Here is a 15,007-nt window from a genome sequence, read left to right on the forward strand (position 1 = left end):
GTGCGTTATCAACAGTGGAATAATTGAAGTCATGTAATGTTGAAAAACGGTGTCAAATCATGGAAAGAGTATTAATGTGGAGTTTAAAAGATATATTCACATCCTATCTCTATCATTTACCTATTGTATGACTTGGACAAATGGCTTAATCCCTCCATCTTCTCACATATAAGAAAGCAAAAAATAATATAATCCCTTATGAGGATTACATGAATTTAGTATTTAAAATACCTATCTTCTTTAGATTTGCTTTCATATTTTTATGGCAAGGTTTTCAGTAAGAAATATTATATTTATTTTGTAGCCATTACCTTAAAAATATGTAACACAGTTTTTACAAATTATTTTTCCTTTGATTCTATTTCATTAAAAGCACATTGACTCTGATCTTTGAAACTGTTTTCATGTCTTGTGAATGGCCTGCAACCCACACTTTGGAAAACACTGGCCTCAACCAGCATACTATACTCATATCACACCATTACTACTCACTGTTCCCTCATCTTTTATTTTTATTATTCCCTCTGCTTGGACTGCTTGTTCATATTATTCCTTGATGGTCCAGAAGAAATAATAACCCTTTATTTCCTCTACTCTACCCATATAACATTTTGTCTACAAAAAGATTTATCTATTTCTCAGATAGATAATAAAGTTCTTTTTTTTTTTTCCTCCCCATCTCTGCCATGCCATTTGCTTTTCAACTAAATGTGTTACTCTTGGAAATCACTCCCCTGCTTTGGGACTTGTTTTCCTCATCTGTAAAATGAGTGAGCTGTATGACTCTTTCAGCTCTGTCATTATTTACCTTCCCATGTGTGATGTTCACTTTCAAACGTGACCTCTCCATTGCCCTTTGGGTTGCTGAGTGACAGACACCACAGCTAATTCTCCATAAATAGATGTTCATAATAAAGTTCTTAATGATAGGTAACAGGTATTATTTATCTATGTATCCTGGTGAAACGGTTCATTCATAAGAGGTATAGAAGAAATTTTAATCCATTATTATACAGAAAAGAGAGGAGAAGTCTGAGGAGAGAACCTACTTCCAAGGTTGTGTACTGGAATCCGTGTGCCTCTATTCTCCCTTCATCTCTGTATGTCTAACTTCCAAGGACTTTTTTAAGGCAGAATATTTGGTCTCCTCATTTGGGACACAAAGACTTAGGCTACTAACTTTTTGGACACAGTGACATGAGCTTGTTCATAGTAAGGGGTGAAAAATTCTGGAGGAGGTAAAATAAATTTGAGGATGAAATTAAGATGTATCTGTGACTTACTCTGTGTAAAATAATAGAAACATTCCTACACTGGTCACTTTGGATTGCTAAATGACAGAATCCAATAAAGAAAACCCAAAATAAATTACCAAAGCAAGTATTTCATTTTAAATTGTTAAAGTTCATTTAACTTTTCAGCTCTAAAAAACTTTTCTCTGAGGGAAATGACCCCTGGCAATAGTGACATTCTGACACCATGTGTGATGCACACTCTTGCAAAGTCTAAATTCCATGTCACGATGGCTCTATTTTGATTACTGGTTTCATCATGCTTCCAAGCCCAACTAAACTATTAAAGTTTCTAGTGGTCTTCTGTCCATTTTATAAGTTATCATAAAGAATATTAAGTCAACCAAACAAATTTATGTCTATGTGACTTGCTGCATGCTATAAAAATGTACAGAGGAAAAAAAACTTTTTGGGTAACAATTATGTTTTCAGAATATCCTTTTATATATGAGTTTTGGACTACATGGTAGAAGGAAATACAGTTCAATCGATTTCATAAAATGAGCAAAATGTAATTTGTTCCTCAGGAAACACTGCTTAATACCTGAGTTTAAAGGAAATATCAAAGCCCTGGAGTCTAAATTCAGGTCTACTCTCAGGTCTTGATGGCTAAGGATGATCTACATAGGTGGTCAGATGGATGGCAATATGTCAGTCAAACTCCACATTCATACCCTTCCCATGATTTGACACTGCTTTTTAGTACTGCATGACTTCAGTTATTTCACGATTCATAACTTCCAAACTGATGCCCTACACTGGGCCTCAATTTACTTACTTCAAAATAAGATGACTTACCTTTTTATTTCTTATGATATTCCTACCAATAATGTTTCATGATGCTCTGCCCTTAAAACCCCTTTCACCTCAATTTTTAATCTTAAAAAATGAGAAATATGTTTATTAAGTTCTTTGATATACTTCATGTTATTCAACATGATAACAGTACTGTTCACTTAACCTAAATTTTATCATTTTAGTTCTGCCTCTGAGGCTATGTTTTATGAGAGCCTTAATTTGCATCACCAGAAGCTAATTTAATAAAAATAAAGGAACTCCTTTTGGAAATAAATTAAAATTGGTAGGGCAGGTCAGAGGACCTTATGAAAAAAACAACAACATGAAGCTAAACTTACAAGGGGGCAAAGGGTTCTGAGTTCTAAAGAATGTTGTGGTCTTATTAGTGCTGAGAAACTGGTCCTGGCTTTTTATGCACTGAAAGTAGAAGTTTCTAATGGCAACTTCCCAAATCCCTGGTCTTTGATCCAATAGCTATTGTACCACTTTCCCTATTTCCTTGAAGCACAATCACTGCATGGCAATTGGACAAACAGGTGTAGAACATCATCCATCCTGAGTTAGGAAGATTTATTTTTGGAGACAACTCCAGTGTATGGGATCAGGACACACCTTAGAAAACTACTTAACACCATTTCACATACAAAAAAAAAAATGGGCACATCTCATTTTCGTCAGAAGAAATTTATGTAAAGAGCAGAAAGACTGGGAGACAGGTGCCTAATATAATATGATAAACAGTAGGTTTGTCTTTGACAAATTTCTTTATAATTATGTTTCTGTCAAAAACTTTATTTAACCTCTCTTCACACAAAAATATTCTGAATATTCTGACAGAATGAATCCTAAAGTTCTGACTTCTAATAAATTTTGTAATTGTACAATAACCACAGCTATTGCTTGATTATGTTATTATGCCAAGCACTGGGGATTACAAAAATGAATGTTTTTAGAGACCTTACCATCCATGGGTTTGAACTGTTACAGTTATGACAAAAATAACAGCCACCATCATTTATCTACTCAAACCAGCAAGGCAGTGAGCTCAGTGGGCAACACACATAAGCTGCCAAAGTTTGCTCTGGATATCCTGACAGTGAGGTGCTCTTGCTCTGCCCATGCATCATCTCTAAAAAAAAAAAAAAAAAAAAAAAAGAAAAAAGAAAAAGAAAAAGAAAAACAGGAAGAAATGGACCTAGCAGGAATTAAAACAACAGGCAGAGATATTTAACAATTTCAGGACTGTCTACAGTCAACACACAAAGAATTATAGTCAATAATAAAAGAGTGTAGTGAACCAAAAGTGAAAATGGAAGAATTCATGTGAATCCCCTTCAGTATCCTTTGCTGGACAGGTGCCGTGACACTGAAATCCACAATGCAGTACACCCCATATCCGGCACCCCAACAATGACTCAAACAGATGAATGTTATTTAAGTGTTCTAAGATTTTCTAGCAAAAAACCTTGAAATACATTGAACTGCAAAACTTAGGAAGACACCATAACCTTCTGGACATCATTACCAAACTGTATATTTTGATCTAAAATTAAAAAAAAAAAAAACAAAAAAAACACTGATATACTTTCCTTGTAGTATTTCACAACCTTTGAGTGCAGCATTAAAATGCTTTTCTTTTTTCCCCTACCAATGATAAGCTTCTGTTTTCTTACCCTGGGCGTCTGAATCTTTTATATGCTCGGGTTCTATTCACTGCCTGTTATTCAGACATTGAAATCCCAAATGTTAATTGTTCTTCCAAGTACATTGACAAAACAGCAGCTAAATAAGGGTAGACCAGACTGTGGTAGACTCTGACATGCATTTATGGAACAATGGGGCTCTGAGAGACAGCCTTGTAGCTCACGGGAAGACATAAGATGTGCTATTTTGACTGCTTCATAGCAGAATGGGGAACACACGCACACAAGGGAATTATGCATTTTACTTAGTTTTGCCCAAAGTTCTCGAGGCAGCAGAATCTTGATGTCATCATGAACTTTCTCTCCATTTCCACTGACACAAAGGCTAAATATTTCTAATGACATCACAAAGAAAAAATGAATTTTATTCCATAAGAAATGTTACACTCAATGAGACTTGTACAAAAATGTATGGATCCTTCCTGACAGGGTGCATGTCACTGTGCTGATGCACAGTGGGTGACGCCCCTACTGCAACTCATACCCGCCACAAGAAAGGATTCACAATTTAGGTTGGATAAAAAAGACATACTAAATATTGATCCCAACATTTTCTTTTTTTAAAATATGAACATTATTTAAACATAAATTTCTTCAGGGACATTCAAATTTTTACTCATGTTTGGTTATTATGTTACCAATATTTTTGTTCTTTATTGATTTGGTCACCAAAACACAGAGGAAGGTGTAGGAAGCTTTCACTTACAGGAATGCAGTGGAGCTCAATCTTTTGTTTTTAAGGTGCAGTGATTTCAGTCTCCAACTGTAACTTCAGGCAGTCTGAAAAGACACAGGTTAAAATCTCTTTCAGTTATAATTGGTATTTCAGATTTAATTAAAAATTAAACTTTCATAATGTTTCACTATCCAAAGCAATGCATTATCAGTCAAGCGTGGCTTCTTTTTTCTGTTAAGAAAAAAAAAAAACCCTGTTCCCAGAGTAGTTTTTTAATGAAAAGAACAGGATCTAAAGAGGGAAAAAAAGAAGGCAATTCTAAAAAACAAAATATGCCTCCATGTTAAGGACTTCATAATGATATGACTAGAAACTCAGTGCCTCTGAATTCTTACAATATTCTATCTGATTTAAAAAGAAAACCCTATACAATTTCACAACCTAAAGATTATATAAGATGTTAATTTCAGAGAATAACGAAGAAAATCTATGATTGCCTGTTAAAGGGAAATCATGACTTTAAATAGAATTGGGAAAAAAATGTTAGATCCATTTCTTTCAGATGAGTAAACTGGTGGCAGGACAGATGATGAAGTGGAGGTGAACCGATATATTTGTTAATACAAAATACCCACTGCTATGCATTGTGGGTAGCATGCCCCATACCACATCATATTGTATATCTTGTCACATGCAGCCACTGCTGTTTGAAGCAGCCTGGGAAGACCATCAGGGTTTAAACCAGACCTCCTTGTTTAAATAACTGTAATCACATTTTTAATATGTACTTTTAATCTTCAAATTAAGAGTCCAAGCATTAAAATCTCCAAGTATGCCATAAATATTTGGGCTTTAAATGTCACACTATTTTTTCAACCCTTTCTTTCTTCATAAAACACCCTCTATAAAAAAGACAATAGTTATTTAAGAAAGACTGGATTAAGTCACCCCTTTTTTTTAGCTTCAAATAACTGGCACGCCATGATTTAGAAATATGTATATCTATATATTTACATATATATATATTTTTAATGGAGACAATACAATTATCTTTCTTTTACTTTATATCTTGGCAATGCATTTTTTTTAAATACTTGTAAAACTAAAATGGTATGTTTGTGTCCACCTTCACATTAGTGCAAGGTAATATTTTAATAACTCCACATATGAGAGCATGAACATAAATCACTCCTGAAATTGCATATTTTATTAGGAAATGCATCTAGTTCTTACTTGCAAATTCTGTTTTTTTCCCTTGAAACATATGGAGGAATATTTTGAGTATTGTGTCTATTTGATGTATATAGATTTTAAATGCAAATTGGTTCAGATTCACTATATCTATCCATGAATGGATCCAAAAAAAAAAAAAATTCACTGACATTGACTATAAACTTTTCCTCTGTTTCTCACATGCCTGAATTAGACTAAAAATGTACCAGTGTAAAGACAGAAATTATGGAGGCGTCACCAGGGACAACTGAATGAGAGGGAGTGCATATATTTCCTTATAAGGCAAAAAAACATTTATAAAAGAAACTGACAAAAATAACTCAGAATCAGAAATTATAGAGAATAACAATAAACCCCAATAACTGATTCAGAAATTTAAAAAGTGCTAACCTCTACATAAACCTGAATCACCAACTGGTATTGTTCTACTCACCACTCAAATTCAGTTAGTGAAGCTGATTCACTGTCTAGTTCCGACAAGAAAAGGTGATGGAAACTAGACCGCATATTTATATATAAACGATTTAACTGACAATTAGCAGTTCAATTTGATCAGTCAGATTTCCTTTTTCTTGATTCACCAGTTGGGGGGTGAGTTGAACTATCAGTTCAAAATAATAAAGCCAGTTCTATGAATAGACAGCCTAAGTTACATTTTCTACCTTTCCTCTCAGCATTCCTCCTTCTCCTCTGACCTTTCTCTCCATTTCTCTGCCTTTCTTCTTTACTTTCACTTTCTTCCTTATTTATTTTTTCCCTCTTTTTTTTTCCCCCCTTGGTGAGAGTAATGAAGCTCAAAAATAACATCTTGTATCCTGTTGAGAGAAACTTGGTCACAACTATCCTTCCAGATGACAAACTCATTCTTAAATGTCTGTTTCCCAATCCAAAGAAAACAGAGCAATTGAGAAAATAGAGACGCAATATCACTTACCACTACCAACACACCACTTTTATTTCCCATGTTACATTCATCACAAGCAGGACTGAAGTTTATTTACATTATCCCCTAACCTCAAATAGGACCACAAATAAGACTAATAACAGGACCATTTTGTGGCACTCAGGGAAACGGCTGGGCAAAACAGATGGATCTTACTTTGCGCCAGGACTCAAAAAATGCAGTCGCCAACTCACTGTTGGCGACTACATATCTTGGCCCAAAGATGGCCCTGGAAGTGAGACCAGTTGTCTTTGAATGCTGTTCCTATTCATATCTGCCTCATGAGAAAATCATTAACTCTCACTGTATAGCAGAGTTAAGGACTGGGTAAAAACTGTTTGGAAGAATGGTCATCAAAGAATGATATATTCTAAAGGCATGTCGGATTAGGTTAAGGAGTATTAAGTTAGAACTAGAACCTTATTTTTGGCACTGTTGTCTACTTTTCAACTTCCTGTTTTTTTCCCAAGTTCAGTACTGTTTGCTCAATCCACCTTTAAAACAGATATCCAGAGTATGGGTCATCAATAAAGCCAACTTGCTCTTGACACTTCAGGTTTCAAAATCTGTTAAAATATTTTCAGGTCACCTAGACCAATCTCAGTCATTAGGAAACTGACCACCAGTGTCAGACTGTTTTCATCAGGACCAAACTATGTAAGACTTTGTAGATTACAGTCAACACCCAGTGATGCACTGGGGTACAGCTCAGTAGTCAATGCAAATTACAAAGCTCAGAAGAATGCAGAGACATTTTAGCAAAAGAGTTGTATGTTTTGCACTAGTTAAGGATTCTGAATGGCTTTCCAGATAAGTAATAAATGCATTATATTACAGTAACCTATCCTGTAAACACATGGTGAAAAACCAAAGTCTCTATATAACAACAACAACAACAAAATGAAAGGGGGTGAAAACTATAGATCTTAACATTTTCTAGGAACAAAGGGCTGTCTGACCACACTCTACTTTGTAAAATCCTCATTGAGGTAAAAGTTTTAGATATCCCATGCCAAAGACCTTGACAGAAAGAAAAACAAAGCACTCCAGTATATCCCAACTCAGGTCTGTCTTAATTCAGGCACTTCTCTTAATGCTATCCCATCTATTCAACATCCGTTGTATCTTGCTCAGATTGTTTTCGAGAGTACACTCACCTCTCTATGATTTATTCATTCTGACACTGTTCAAATTTGATTTTTAAGAGACAAGTCCTTTTCTGTGGTCAGTATAGAGAACAAACTATAATATGTTAATCATTTCTCTTATTCCTTTTTTCTTGTCACTTAAAACTTTTTATTCTGAAAATTCTCAAATATATGCAAGAATAGACAGCATTGTAAAATAAACTCTTATGTACTCATCACCCATAGTCAAGTCAGTTGACCAAAAATGTTAAAAGTTAATTATCTGGAGTTACAATTACATTCTATTGATCTGTATGCCACTACTATACTCTCTCCTTTACTAGAGTTTTGTGTAGTAAGTTTTAAAAACACAAGTATAAATCATCTAACTTTGTTCTCCTTTTCAAATTTTTCTTACTGTTCTGGGTTATTTGTATTTTTATATACATTTTAAAAACAGCTTGTCAATTTCTACAAAAAATGCCTTTATTCTTTTTGATGTTATAGTGAATAGAACTGCTTTCTTAATTTTATTGTTTATTGCTAGTATATATAAACACAATTGATATTGATTGGCTCTTGTATCCAGTTAACTTGCTGAACTCATTTATTAGTTTGTGTGTGTGTGTGTATGTGTGAATGCATTCATTAAAATTTTTTACATACTTATTTTATGCAAATAAAAACTTTTATTTATTTTTTACTTTTCAATCTGGATGCCTTTCATTTCTTCCTTTTCTGTTCTGTATTTTCCCTTTTCCTTTTGTTTTCTTTTTCTTTATTTCTTTTTCTGTCTTTCTGAACATAAACCCTAGTACAATGTTGAATAGAAAAGAAGAGATATGACAACCTTGTCTTGCTCCTAGTCTTGGAGTTAAACCAGTCAGTCTTTCATCATTAAATATCATGTTAGGTGTTGGCTTTTCATAAATGTCCTTTATCAAGTTACAGAAGTTCTTTTCCAATTTTGTTGAAAGTTACTGTCATGAATAGATAACTGGATTTTCTCAGATGGTTCTTGTGCCTCTATTGAGATAGTCATGTGATTACTGGACGTTAAACCAACCTTGTATTCTTGGGCTAAATCCTTCTTGTCTGGATGTATAACACTTTTATAGATTATTGTATTTGGTTTGTAAATATCTTGTTGAAGATTCTGGTGTTTATATTTATAAGGAATACTGTTTTTTTTTTCTTAGATGTCATTGTCTGCCTTTGGTCTCAGGGTAATACAGTTCTCATTGAATAAATTGAAAAATGTTTCTTCTTCCTCTATTTTATGGAAAAGTTTGTGAAAGATTGGTATTATTTATTCTACAAATATTGGATTGGAAGGAGTGAAACTATCTGCATCCACAGTTTTCTTTGTAAGGTGACGTAATTTTATCTCTACTTTTATAGGTCTACTTAGATTTTTTATTTCTTCTTGAATCAGTTTTGGTAATGTGTACATTTCTACAAATTAGACCAATTTATGTAAGCTGTTGCATTTCTTAGAATATACTTATTCATAGTATTACCTTTTAATTATTTCAATTTCTATGGAGTTTAATTTCATTCCTGATTTTGGTAATGTTATCATCTCTCCTTTTACTTGGGTCAGTCTAGCTAAAGGTCTGTCAGTTTTGTTACTCTTTTAAAAGAATCAACTCTATTATTTTCTATTTCATTGATTTCTGCTCTAATCTTTATTATTTCCTTCTTTCTAAAATTTAGTTTTGTTATACATTTATACCATATCTATTTTTACTGATATAATTATATTATATCAGTGCTATTTACATGCACAGCACGGTGTCCTACAACGGCGCAACCTCTGAGGCCTTCCCAGTCAGCAGCGGAGTAAAGCAGGGCTGCGTCCTCGCGCCTACGCTGTTCGGAATCTTCTTCTCCATGCTCCTCCAATACGCCTTTAAGGACTGCAGCGAGGGTGTCTTCATTCACACCAGATCCGATGGCAAGCTCTACAACCTGGCCCGTCTACGAGCCAAGACCAAAGTCAAAGAGGTGCTCATCCGTGAGATGCTCTTCGCCGACGACGCAGCCTTGACATCACACTCCGAAGAGGGACTCCAGCAGCTAGTCACTTGCCTTTCCCACGCATGCAAGGAGTTCGGACTAGCCATCAGCCTGACGAAGACGAATGTTATGGCTCAAGGCACGGGGACTCCCCCATGCATCACCATCGACGGATACACCCTGGAGGTTGTCAACGACTTCACTTACCTCGGGTCCACCATCTCGAGCTCTCTGTCAGTCGACTTGGAGGTCAACCGGAGAATCGCCAGGGCAGCCACAGTTATGGCCAGACTGAACCGGCGAGCGTGGAACAATTCCAGCCTCACTGAGAAAACCAGACTGCACATCTACCAAGCCTGCGTACTCAGCACTCTCCTCTATGGCAGCGAGACGTGGACCACCTACGCAAGGCACGAAAGGAAACTCAACAGCTTCCACATGAGGTGCCTGCGACGCGTCCTGCATGTCGCCTGGCAGGATAAGGTCCCCAACACCGAGGTGCTGAAGCGAGCCAATATGAGCAGTTTGCATGCAGTTCTTAGTGAGAGACGCCTCAGGTGGCTCGGCCATGTCAAAAGAATGGATGCAGGCCGTATCCCCAAAGACCTCCTCTACGGTGAGCTAGCAGAAGGCAAGAGGATGACAGGGCGCCCAAAACTGCGGTTCAAAGACATCTGCAAAAAGGACATGACACAATGCTCCATCAATCTCAACACGTGGGAAGTTCAAGCAGACGACCGCCTAGCCTGGAGGCTCGCGGTCAGGCAAGGTACGTCACGTGCAGAGGCTGCGCGCAACGAGGAGGCGGCCCAGAAAAGATCGAGGCGGAAGCAGCGTCAACAGCAGCAACAACGGCCATCTGCCTTCACCTGTACCAAGTGCGGCAGGGATTGTCACTCCTGAATCGGACTGCACAGCCATTCTCGGCGGTGCAGATAGACTCTCAAGAAGCTACGCCATCGTCTCTCGAGACGGACGGCTGCCGACGACGACGATTTATATCTTTAGGTAGATTTTATTTACTTTTTCTTGTCATTTCTTTTCAATTTAAAAGATTTCATTCAGTATTTCTTATAAGGCTGATCTATTAGCCACAAATTACCTCAGGCTTTGTTTATCTTGGAATATCTTTACCTTAATTTTTGAAGAACAGTGTTGATGGATATAAAATTCTTGAATGTCATCTTTTTTAGTCATTTTTCCTTCAGAACTTTTAACAGTTTATCCCTTTGGAATATTTTTCATTTTAGTGGTTGTAGTTTTCAATTCTGTAATTTTAATTTGTTTCTTTTTAAAAAAATTATATCATTGTATTAATACTCTTTATTTGGAGAGTAATTATAGTAACATATATTAAATTATTTAACAAGGTTTTATTTAGTTATTTAAACATATTTATAATAGTTAATTTCAAATATTTGTCTGTTAAATTCCACCCCAAGACCCATGGATAGTTCCTATCAACTCATTTTTAACTGGATAAGAGTCACAATCCTGTTTCTGTGCATGTCTCACAATTTTTTTCTTGAAAACTGACATTCTGTACAATGTAATATAGTGATTCTGGCTTCTGATTATCCCTCCAGGGGGTTGTTGTTGCTTTTATTACTGTTTGTTTGTTTGACACCTTGGGCCAATAAGCTAACAAATTTTGATAATGGATATGTACATAGGTTGGGGAATGCATTCAAAGTTTAGGCATTTACAAGTCTTCCTTGGCTCTTACTTTCCATTGGGTTTTCTCATATTTCCACTTTGCCTAAAACCTTAGGGTCAGCCTTGGGTATGTGACTATCCTGGACCTTCTCTTAATTTTCCTGGAACATGTGTGCAGACTTCCAAATCATCAGTGATATGTGTTAACTTTGATTGGCCCATTATGCCAGTCTCCTTATCCAGTTCTCTTTGTTAAATTTCTGGTTAATATGCCAGTCTATCGCCAGTCCCAAAATAACTTGCAACCTCAGGCTAGGTATTATGTTTACACTCCTTATTTGTTTACCACTGAGATTGCTACTGTTTCTAAAAGCTGCTAGGGACATGTGGTTTTTCTTCTTCTACTCCATCAAGTCAGCCCTTTTCAGCAGCAAAATTGTGGGTTTTCATGGCTTGCCCTGCTCTGATAGAACTACTATGCCAATGGAGTTTGGGAGGGGAAAGAGGTGACAGTAGTGCAGCTACAAAACCACAACACACGTCTCACAACAATATTTAATGCAGCCCCTTTTACTCTCAAAAGTATCCACTTTGGGTGATATAATTTGTTAACTCCTTTACAGTGAGCATAAATAATATATGATATTCCTTCAGCAAAAAAAAAAAAAAAAAAAAAATTAAAAAGAAAACAAAACACTGCCTAATTATTTTCCTTGTAATGCTAGATTCAGAGACCCACCTACAGGTGTGGGTGGGTGAAGAGGTTCAAATATTGAATGAAAGTTTCCATGATGGTACATGGTATTGGAAATCCTCAACTGCCTGTTCCATTGTATCTCTAGAAAGTCTAAAAGCAGGATTAAGAACACCTGTCAATCCTGAAAATCCTAACTTAGGTTGAGCCATGAGGATTTCGAGGTGGACGGAGGATGAGGGTGAGGCTAACAAACTTATTGCATGGGAGATAAAGAATTTTACCTTACTTTACAGAGCTGAGAGGAAACATTCAATGAGAAGAGCCAGAATTACATGGCCCATAATGGATTTCTAGGAGATTTGGAACTGGACCATGCTGGAATAAACCCATTCCAAAGAATTGTAGAGGACATGTCATCTAGACTTAATCACACACAAAATAGTATTCAGAAATTTCTCTGAAGTGGTCCAAATACTTAGTTGGAGCAGGTTAGTTTTTATCAACTTATTCCCTCAATTTCCTGTCCTACCCTGGTTATATCTCCTCAGGAACATACTAAGGGAATATGTTCCTCTGGGACCTTAAATAATTTGTAAATCAGAAAGTCCCCCTATAGAAATAGGGAATAATACACATGTTAAAAATGATTTTTGCTTTACATGATAGTCCCCAATAAAATTCCCTTGAGAATATATTTTCTTAGATCATTTAAATTATGAATAACTTACAAAATCATCCTATCACAGAAAATGAGATAAACATGTAGCATCTACTTCTATGAATTTTCAAAACATTTTTTTCTTTAAAGAGACTGAAAGAAATGGAAAAATTAGCAAACTTTGTGCAGTAGAAATCCATAATGTTTAATGCATTAACTTTGAACATCTTACTGATGCTTTTGGATCAATATTAATACTTCACATTTACAAAATGTCAAAGAAATCAAAGTATTCACTAAACTTCATCCACTAAAATGTCATAATAATTCACCTTTAACGCAGAAAACTGTAATAGTAAATATGACTACTTCTATTTGGAAAACAAGGAATCTAATTCATGAAACAAAGCACAGAAACATCACATAAATGGCTTAGGAACACAAGGAACTCTGGTGATGAGATATGTGATAAAATTGCATTACCTTATACTATGAGATTACAGAATTTAGCAATATTCAAGCTATAACAAAGAAACAATTTGAAGTCTCCATCCCCCATTCATCTGTATATTAGAGAAAAAATAAAAATAAATGTTTAAAGAGACATTTTGATCCTATGAAATGATATCTCTCCAGCTAAAATCCGGGTAAAGTAGGTGGACATTTTTAGTCTGTGTGTTTTTGTTAGGTTTTGCAATTTCTATTAAGAGAATTCCAACCCAAACCATAACTTAATTAGTACTTCTGCTATTTATTAATAAATAATAGCTGTATCCCAAGTGTTTTCCAATAATACAATCTAGAATTCACTGTCATCCAATAACAATCAAAGGTGCAACTTAGATAAATAGTACATATAGATAAATTTCTAAAAGATGTGTAATCCTTTTATTGGGGTTTAGCATCTAAATGTAGTCTAAAATCTTCCTTGGAATTACACAAGAATGGAGTACTTTCTATCTGGTATGTATCTTATAAGACTGAAAAAACCAAACTGCAAATTACTGAGATATTATCAATCTATATTGAGGGCTCTACAGAAGTGTACCTATAAAATATTCTTGGTTTTTCATAAAAGTGAATACTGATCACGATATTCATGGCATAATACAGTGATCTCTTCATATACTGAAGGTATCATAGGAAGAAATTTCTTCCTAGTCTTAGTATTAGCAATATATTCAAACCATATGGTAGAAATCCAATTGGTAAATGTTTCTAAGATTCTATAAAAGATTTTTTTTTTTAAATAAAGGTCTAATTCTTGTACCCTGTCTCATGTTTTTTTCCCTTGTTTACCAATTTTAGTTTACATTTACTTCATTTACATTATATAACTCATTTATATTATATATTTCATTTATAATTTATATATTTTCATTTACATTAAATATATTATAGTAAATATATACTTATATGCTATATCTATGTATTGCTTTAAGTCATCTTTAGTTTTTTTGAACAAAGAATATCCATTTGTCTCTCTTTCTTTTTATCTACCCTTCCATATATAAAGTCATCTAAATCTCTAGGATACCCCAAAAATTTAGATGCAATTTTAAAATATTGACTTAGATCTTCTAGGAGCTGGACTTGCTAAACTCATCTATGCTTTTGTGGTGACTTTATTTCATTTTCTTCTACCCTCAATGCTATTCAAACCAGATGTCTGAAACAAAGTAACAGACTTGTATCATCAGGGTCCAAGACTAACTTAACAGCATAGATAAGCATCTTTCTGCTAAATTGCGTGAAGGTTATTTTTGGCTTTCTGTTCAAGAATAGAACAATTAGGAATCTATGGAGCAAGACCAGCTATTTTCATATCATTTATAGAGCATATGACATAGGGCAGCCATAACTGATTATGCAGGTTCTGCCGTGCACAATGGCACCCAGTCCAGAGGTGTGCTCTGTTAGAAGCCATGCTCCCATGCCCAAGCTGCATCACCTGGAGGAAAGGATTTCTTATAATAATTTACACAAAAATTGTACTAAACCTCTATATAAATAACAGATGCCTTTTATGTTTCTACAGTATTTCTAACAAAATATAATTAACTGCATTGGTATTTAGCTGGCTCTCTAGCTTTTACGTTACATAAATACTCGGGTAAGCATCCTAGTAATGACCTCATGTCATGAGCTTGAATCTCTATGACTTGTAATAAACAATGCTTTAAAAAAAGAACATTAGTTACATAT

At 35.1% G+C, this 15,007-nt stretch overlaps 1 long non-coding RNA gene across 1 annotated transcript in view; it reads right to left on the bottom strand.

Moving 5' to 3' along the window:
* The window catches only part of LOC150021572 (uncharacterized), a 558,841-nt gene that overhangs the window by 152,456 nt on the left and 391,378 nt on the right, over positions 1 to 15,007 (bottom strand). Inside the window, exon 4 of the long non-coding RNA XR_016508586.1 lies at positions 4,500 to 4,573. This is a non-coding gene — a long non-coding RNA (uncharacterized LOC150021572). The remainder of the gene's footprint in view (positions 1 to 4,499; positions 4,574 to 15,007) is intronic.

Source organism: Furipterus horrens, unplaced genomic scaffold, assembly GCF_987537825.1.
Source record: "Furipterus horrens unplaced genomic scaffold, mFurHor1.1.pri manual_scaffold_1, whole genome shotgun sequence".
In the NCBI taxonomy this organism is placed as follows: domain Eukaryota; kingdom Metazoa; phylum Chordata; class Mammalia; order Chiroptera; family Furipteridae; genus Furipterus; species Furipterus horrens.